Source organism: Tachyglossus aculeatus, chromosome 14 (genome assembly GCF_015852505.1).
Source record: "Tachyglossus aculeatus isolate mTacAcu1 chromosome 14, mTacAcu1.pri, whole genome shotgun sequence".
Classification (NCBI taxonomy): domain Eukaryota; kingdom Metazoa; phylum Chordata; class Mammalia; order Monotremata; family Tachyglossidae; genus Tachyglossus; species Tachyglossus aculeatus.
In genome coordinates this window covers 49,645,368-49,653,389 of record NC_052079.1, presented here as the reverse complement: position 1 = coordinate 49,653,389, position 8,022 = coordinate 49,645,368, and the positions used below count along the sequence as shown (strand labels likewise).

The 8,022-nt window shown below is 44.2% G+C and overlaps 1 non-coding gene across 1 annotated transcript; it reads right to left on the bottom strand.

Moving 5' to 3' along the window:
- Positions 1 to 1,349: 1,349 nt before the first annotated feature.
- On the bottom strand, positions 1,350 to 1,487 carry LOC119937323. Its single transcript, XR_005454000.1, has one exon. It is a non-coding gene; the product is annotated as a small nucleolar RNA SNORA7 (small nucleolar RNA).
- Positions 1,488 to 8,022: the final 6,535 nt, after the last annotated feature.

Below are 8,022 nucleotides of genomic sequence, written 5' to 3'. Positions count from 1 at the left end.
TACAGATGAGGTAATTGAGGCACAGAGAAGTTAGATAGCTTGCCCAAAGTCACACAGTGGACAAGTAGCGGAGCCAGGATTAGAACCCATGACCTCTGACTCCCAAGCCCGGGCTCAATGGGGATTAAGAGTGTGAGCCCTGTGTGGGACTGTGGTGGTGTCCAACTGGATTAGCTCGGTGCTTAGTACATAGTAAGTGCTTAAAACGTACCACAATTATAATTATTATTAATTGTTCAATAAATACATTGATTGATTGGTAGTAGTCAAGCGTCCCCTCTCAGGATCGCACCTGAAGAGTTTCCAGTACTTGGATAAAGGAGGGAGAGTCAAGCAAACGCATACCCATTCCATTCTTAACTCAGGCAGTGGCTAGCGAGTGGAAGGCAATCTGCTACAACTCAAAACTCACCTGTGCTGGGCAGCAGCGCAGTGGGACAAAGTCGAGGGCAGAGACTCGTTCACTGCGTGGAAGGAGGCAATGGTAAACCACTTCTGTAGTTCTACCATGAAAATTCTACGGCTACACTACCAGAACGATTGCAGATGGAGGTGAGGTATTCCGGGATGGATGTGTCCGTAGAGTCACTGTGGGACGGAAATGACTCGACAGCATAAGAGAAAGACCAAATCAAGGGAGGATTTAAAGTAGGAGCTCCTTGTGGGCAGGGAATGTGTCTACCAACTCGGTTGCATTGTACTCTCCCAAGCACAGTAAGTGTTCAATAAATACCATTGACTGATAGGGAAGAGAATGAATATGCCAAAATGAAATAGAGGGCTAGATAATTGAATGTAAAATGAACATATAGGTGTGTGTGTGCATATATATATATATATATATAGATATAGATCTACCTATCTACCTATCTATCTATATCTATCTATATAGATAGATAAATATAGATAGATCTATACTATATATATGCACACACATATAGATATGGATGGATAGATAGATAGATAGAAACAATTTGATGGCGTAAAACGAGACAAGATATATATAGATATAGATATTTCCATATAGACAGATATAGATATAGATCTATATAGAGATAGATAGATAGGGATATCTATCTCTATATAGATCTATCTATCTATCTATATCTATATCTTTATCTTGTCTCATCTTACACCATCGAATTGTTTCCGACCTATAGGAATACCACGGAAGCATCTCTCCCAGAATGCCCCGTTCTCCATCTGCAATCGCTCTGTTAGCATATCCATAGAATTTTCTTGGGAAAAAAATGGAGGTGGTTTACCATTGCCGCCTTCCACGCAGTAAACTTGAGTCTCCACCCTTGACTCTCTCCCATGTTGCTGCTGCCCAGCACAGGTGATTTTTGACTTGTAGCAGATTGCCTTCCACTCACTAGCCACTGCCCAAGCTAGGAATGGAATGGACAGGCCTCTGCTTGACTCTCCCTCTCGGAGCCGAGACTGGTGGAGGACTGGAAACTCTCCAAGTGCGACCCTGAGAAGGGGCATACATATGTACATACATATATATATGTATATGTACCCCCCCACACACACACATGCATGCGCATGCATATAACCACATGCTGAGGCACAAGAACAAATATATAAGTCCTAGGGTTGGGTGTCAGAAGGAACTAGGTTCTAATTCCAGCTCTGCCACCTGTCTGCTGTGTGACCTTGGGCAAGTCACTTCACTTCTCTGTGCCTCAGTTACCTCATCTGTAAAATGGGGATTGAAGCTGTGAACCTCACGTGGGACATGGACTATTTATTTTACTTTGTTAATATGTCTTGTTTTGTTCTCTGTCTCCCCCTTTTAGACTGTGAGCCCACTGTTGGGTAGGGACCATCTTTATATGTTGCCAACTTGTACTTCCCAAGTGCTTAGTACAGTGCTCTGCACACAGTAAGCACTCAATAAATACGATTGAATGAATGAATGAATGAGCGTCTAACCTGATTAGGTTGTATTTACCCCAGCGCTTACTTCAGTTCCTGGCACACAGTCAAAGCTTAACAAATACCATAAAAAATTAGGTTGAGGGTAGAGATGATAGAACATGGTGAGTGGGGGAAATTCACCAGCTCCCAGGTTATCTGCCATCCTCCCCAAGGTGGATTTAGGTTCATTGAGCGAATTCAGATGACCGTCAATCAATCAATCGTATTTATTGAGCGCTTACTGTGTGCAGAGCACTGTACTAAGCGCTTACCGTCCACCTTTCCCACTCCAAGGACCACAGTGGTTCTCTCCAGCCTAGGTGAGGAATGAGGGGGTCGGATCAGGCCGACCAGGGGATTCCCTGGCCCAGCTCCAAGGCTTCCACACTTGGAGGAACCCTGGAAAACCGGCTGGGTTCTGAGACCGAATCAGGATGGATTCCCAGAGCTGGAGGCTCAGAGGCCCAGTTCAGTTCAGAGTAGTAATAATAGTATTTAAGAAGCGCTCGCTGGGTGCAAAGCGCTATGCTAAGCACTGGGAAAGAATACACGGATGAGAAGTAGACAGGGTCTCTAGGCCTACGTGATTTAAGAATCTGCCTTAAAGCCAATTAATCTTTGTGGGAGTCCTGGAGCTTTCTCCAGCTCCTTAGTTCCAACGCTTAGAACAGTGCTTTGCACATAGTAAGCGCTTAACAAATACCATCATTATTATTCTGCCCGCGCCATCAGCCCAACCCATATTCCAAGCGTGGCCTAGTGGCTAGAGCCCGGTCTGGGGGTCTAGACTGTGAGCCCGCTGTTGGGTAGGGACCGTCTCTATATGTTGCCAACTTGTACTTCCCAAGCGCTTAGTACAGTGCTCTGCACACAGTAAGCGCTCAATAAATTCATTCATTCATTCAATCATTCAATCGTATTTATTGAGCGCTTACTGTGTGCAGAGCACTGTACTAAGCGTTTGGGAAGTACAAGTTGGCAACATATAGAGACGGTCCCTACCCAACAGCAGGCTCACAGTCTAGAAGGGGGAGACAGAGAACAAAACAAAACATATTATCAAACTAAAATAATTAGAATAAATATGTACAAATAAAATAGAGTAATAAATCCATACAAACATATATACAATAAATACGATTGAATGAATGAATGAATGAGTCAGAAGCTCCTGGGTTCTAATCCCTGCTCTGCCATTTGTCTGCTGTGTGACCTTGGGCAGGTCACAACTTTTCTGTACCTCAATTACCTCATCTGTAAAATGGGGATTAAGACTGGGACATGGACTGAGTCCAACCTGATTAGCACGTATCTATCCCAGGGCTTAGAACAGTGCCTGGCACATAGTAAGTGCCTAACAAATAACCGCATAAAAAAACAACCTAGACAGCCTGAACCTTGAGCCTGGGCAGGACCCCTGGACTGATTAAGGCCGTTGTATTGTACTCACCCAAGCACTTTGGATAGTGCTCTGCAAACAGGAAGTGCTCAATAAATATCACTGATGGATTGATTGATTGATCTGCACCTTGAGGCTGGTCAGGACCCCCAGACAGCCCCCCCCAATTTGGGCAAGACCCCCAGACTGGCCTGCACCCCAAAATGGAGCCAGACCAGGGCAGGGCCTCACTGCTATCCTGTGACCCTGCCATCTCTATCCTGGGAGGGACTCACAATGAGACAGAGGAGCCTTTCTGAACCCTTCTCCATGCAAAACTCTGCTCTGCAACCCAGCCAGGGTTCAGTTCTCAGAGAATGTCGTTGTTTATGGCATTTGTTAAGCACTTACTATGTGCCAGGCACTGTACTAAGCACTGGGGTAGGTACAAGCTAACCAGGTTGGACACAGTCCATATCCCCCACGAGGTCCACAGTCTTAATCCCCGTTTTACAGACGAGGTAACTGAGGCACAGAGAAGCAAAGTGACTTGTCCTAGGTCACTGGAAGAGCCAGGATTAGAAGAGCCCAGGCCCATGCTGTATCCACTAGGTCACGCTGAGGACTGACTCCCCAAGAAAAGGGGCCAAGGACCCTTCTCCTCTTCCTGCCTTGGGCCACACTCTGAGACCTCCCAGTAATCAATCAATCGATCGTATTTATTGAGCGCTTCCTCAGTTCAGAGCACTATTCTAAGCACTTGGGAGAGTACAGTTCTAAGGAGTTGGAAATCATGATCCCCTCTATCAAGGAGCTCACAATTTAGCGGGGGTGGGGGGGGTGGGCCCCAAAATGAATTACAGGGAGGGGAAGCAATAGAGTTTAAAGAGATATACAAAAGTGCTTTCTGTCCCCTCAACTCATATAGCCATCTCTCTCATGTCCATATAAATCAATCAGTCAATAATACTAAGCACTTGGGAGAGTGCACCCTAACAGGTAGACGTATTCCCTGCCCACAAGGAGCTGTCAGTCTATTCACATTTATATAGTGAACATATATTGCCACGGAGAAGCAGCATGGCTCAGTGGAAAGAGCACGGGCTTGGGAGTCAGAGGTCATGGGTTCAAATCCCAGCTCCGCCAACTGTCAGCTGTGTGACTTTGGGCAAGCCACTTCACTTCTCTGGGCCTCAGTTACCTAATCTGTAAAATGGGGATTAAAACTGTTTAATAGAGTTAGAAGACACAATCCTTGCCCTTGAGGAGCATGTCTCAGATGCCACAATCAATTGCACAACCTAAGTTTTTCCTACTCCAATCCCTTCTATTACTTAAAACTGTAAGCGCTTAAAACTGTAAACCCGTGGGACAACTTGATCACCTTGTAACTTCCTCAGCTATTAGAACAGCCCTTTGCACATAGTAAGTGCTTAACAAATACCATTATTATTATTATTATTATATAGTTAATCTACACATACAGAGATTTGCTCTGCTGTTTTGCTCTGGCGTATTTGTGCTCTTTCCTACTTTACCCTTTTTTCCCCTCTGGTTTTTTTTTTTTAATGTATTTGTTACCTAGCACTCAGTATCCTGCTTGCCACATAATAAGCACTCAGTATAGACCATTGATGATAATAAGTGCTTAATAAATACCACGGTTTTATAAAATTATTATTATTACTACCCAGGCATTGAACTAAGCGCTTGGGAGAATAAAGATTCTAGAGTGTAAGCTCCTTGTAGGTTAAGTAACATGTCACTTTGTTATTCCATACTTCCCAAATGCTTAATACAGGACACTGCACCAAGTGAGTACTCAATAAATGCCGCTACAACTAGTATCAATCCATCAATCAATCAATCATATTTATCAGGTGCTTGGTGTTGGAGAAGGCTTTTATGAATACCACGTACTGCCTGAAAGACAAACAAGTGGATTTTGGAGCAAATTAAACCAAAGTGGTCTTTGAAAGGCCAAATGACTCGACTTAGATGAGCATATTTTGGACACATTATCAGGAGGACTAATTCTCTGGAGAAGACACTAATGCTAGGAAAAGTCCAGGGAAAACTTGGAAGAGGCAGACCAACAGCCAGATGGATAAAGACAGAACAAGGATAATGGAAGAACAATTAGAAAGGTTGCAAATTATGGCAGAGGACAGGACGTTCTGGAGAAAGTACATCCATGGAGTCACTATGATTTGGAAACGACTCGACGGCACTTAATAATGAATAATAATACCGTGTGCAGAGCATCGTACTGAACACCTGGGAGAGTACCCTATAACAGAGCTGGTAGACATGTTCCCTTCCCACAAAGAGCTTACAATCTGGAGAGGGAAACAGACATAATAAAAATAGCATTAATAAAGTAATATAAATAAATTAATAATAATAATTACTACCACCATGACTACTGCTGCTGCTGCTACTACTACCACCACTGCTACTATCAATCAATCCATCAAATTTATTGAGTGCTTACTCATTCATTCATTCATTCAGTTATTGAGCGCTTACTGTGTGCAGAGCACTGTACTAAACACTTGGGAGGTACAAGTTGGCAACATATAGAAACCGTCCCTACCCAAGAACGGGCTCACAGTCCAGAAATTACAGTCTAGAAATTACTTTGGGCAAGTCATTTGACTTCTCCATGCCTCAGTTCCCTCATCTGTAAAACAGGGATGAAGACTGTGAGCCCCATGTGGGACAACCTGATTACCTTATATCTACCCCTGCACTTAGGACAGTGCTTGGCACATAGTAAGCGCTTAAAAAATGCCATAATTAATTAATTAAATTGTGGAAGAGATTACTGAGTGCAGAGCACTGTACTAAGCACTTGGGAGAGGACAATATAGCAGCGTTGGTAGACAGATTCCCTGACCAAAGCCAGCTACTGCTATTGCAACTACTACTTCTACAAAGCAGCGTGGCTCAGTGGAAAGAGCCCAGGCTTTGGAGTCAGAGGTCCTGGGTTCAAATCCTGGCTCTGCCAATTGTCAGCTGTGTGACTTTAGGCAAGTCACTTAACTTCTCTGGGCCTCAGTTACCTCATCTGAAAAATGGGGATTAAGACTGTGAGCCCCCTGTGGGACAACCTGATTACCTTGTATCCCTCCAGTGCTTAGAATAGTGCTTTGAATATAGTAAACGCTTTATAAATACCATCATTATTATTATTATTACAAAGAACAGCTGCCCACTGTTGGCCTGTGGACAGTAAGTAATGGAAGGGATTGGAGTAGGAAAAACTTAGGTTGTGTGATTGATTGTGGCATCTGAGATATGCTCCTCAAGGGCAAGGATCGTGTCTTCTAATTCTATGGTACTCCTCTAAGGGCTTAGTACAGTAGATTGCGCACGATAGACACTCAGTACATGCCATTGATTGATTCCAAAGAGAAGCAGTGTGGCTTAGTGGAAAAATCCCGGGCTTGGGAGTCACAGGTCGTGGTTCTACTCCCGACTCCGCCACTTAGCAGCTGTGTGACTTTGGGCAAGTCACCTCACTTCTCCGTGCCTCAGTTCCCTCATCTGTAAAATGGGGATGAAGACTGTGAGCCCCAGGTGGGACAACCTCTTTACCTTGTATCTACCCCAGCGCTTAGGACAGTGCTAGGCACATAGTAAGTGCTTAAAAAATACCGTAATTAATTAATGAAGTTGTGGAAGAGATTAGACAGGGTGGATCTGCTTGTGATTGTTCACAGTCAGTTACTTCTAGACTGTGAGCCCACTGTTGGGTAGGGACTGTCTCTATATGTTGCCAACTTGTACTTCCCAAGCGCTTAGTACAGTGCTCTGCACACAGTAAGTGCTCAATAAATACTAATGAATGAATGAATGAATGGGCAGAGAGCAGTACTGCCTGGAGGCAGGGGATTGGACTAGATGACCTCTGCTTCTCTGATTCTATGATGAATTGTCTCCTTGACCCCTACCCTGGAACAGAACTGGTTCTAGGAAGTTCTTTTTATTACTCCCTAAGGAAAACTATAAAGTCTTTGCTGGACGATTCTTCTCTTCAATCAATCAATTGATCGTATTTATTGAACACTTACTGCGTATGGAGCACTGAGCTAAGTGCTTGGAAGAGTACAATACAATCGAGTTGGTAGACACAAACACTTCCTGAGGAACTCCCAATCTAGTCAGGGAGACAGAAACCAAAATAAATTACAGGTAGGGGAGGCCCCAGATTTGGGTACAAGTCCTAGTAGGGTCCATGTTTCCCCCCATCCTTCCCTTTCCCTGACCCCCACCTCCTGAAAATCTATCCCTCTGAGAATACTGGGACAGGGGTCATCAATCAATCAATTAATCAATCATATTTACTGAGCAGTTACTGTGTACCTGGGAAAGTACAGTGTAACAGAGTTGGTAGACACGTTTCCTGTCCATAATGAGCTTAAGCCTCACCAGTGTGGGTGGAGCGGGGGGGAGAATACAGACATTATCATAAATCAATCAATCAATAGTATTTATTGAGCACTTACTATGTGCAGAGCACTGTACTAAGCGCTTGGGAGAGTACAACAGCGTGGCTTAATGGAAAGAGCATGGGCTTGGGAGTCGGAGGTCATGGGTTCTAATCCCGGCTCCACTACTTGTCAGCTGTGTGACTTTGGGCAAGTCACTTCACTTCTCTGTGCATCAGTGACCTCACCTGTAAAATGGGGATGAAGACTGTGAGTCCCACATGG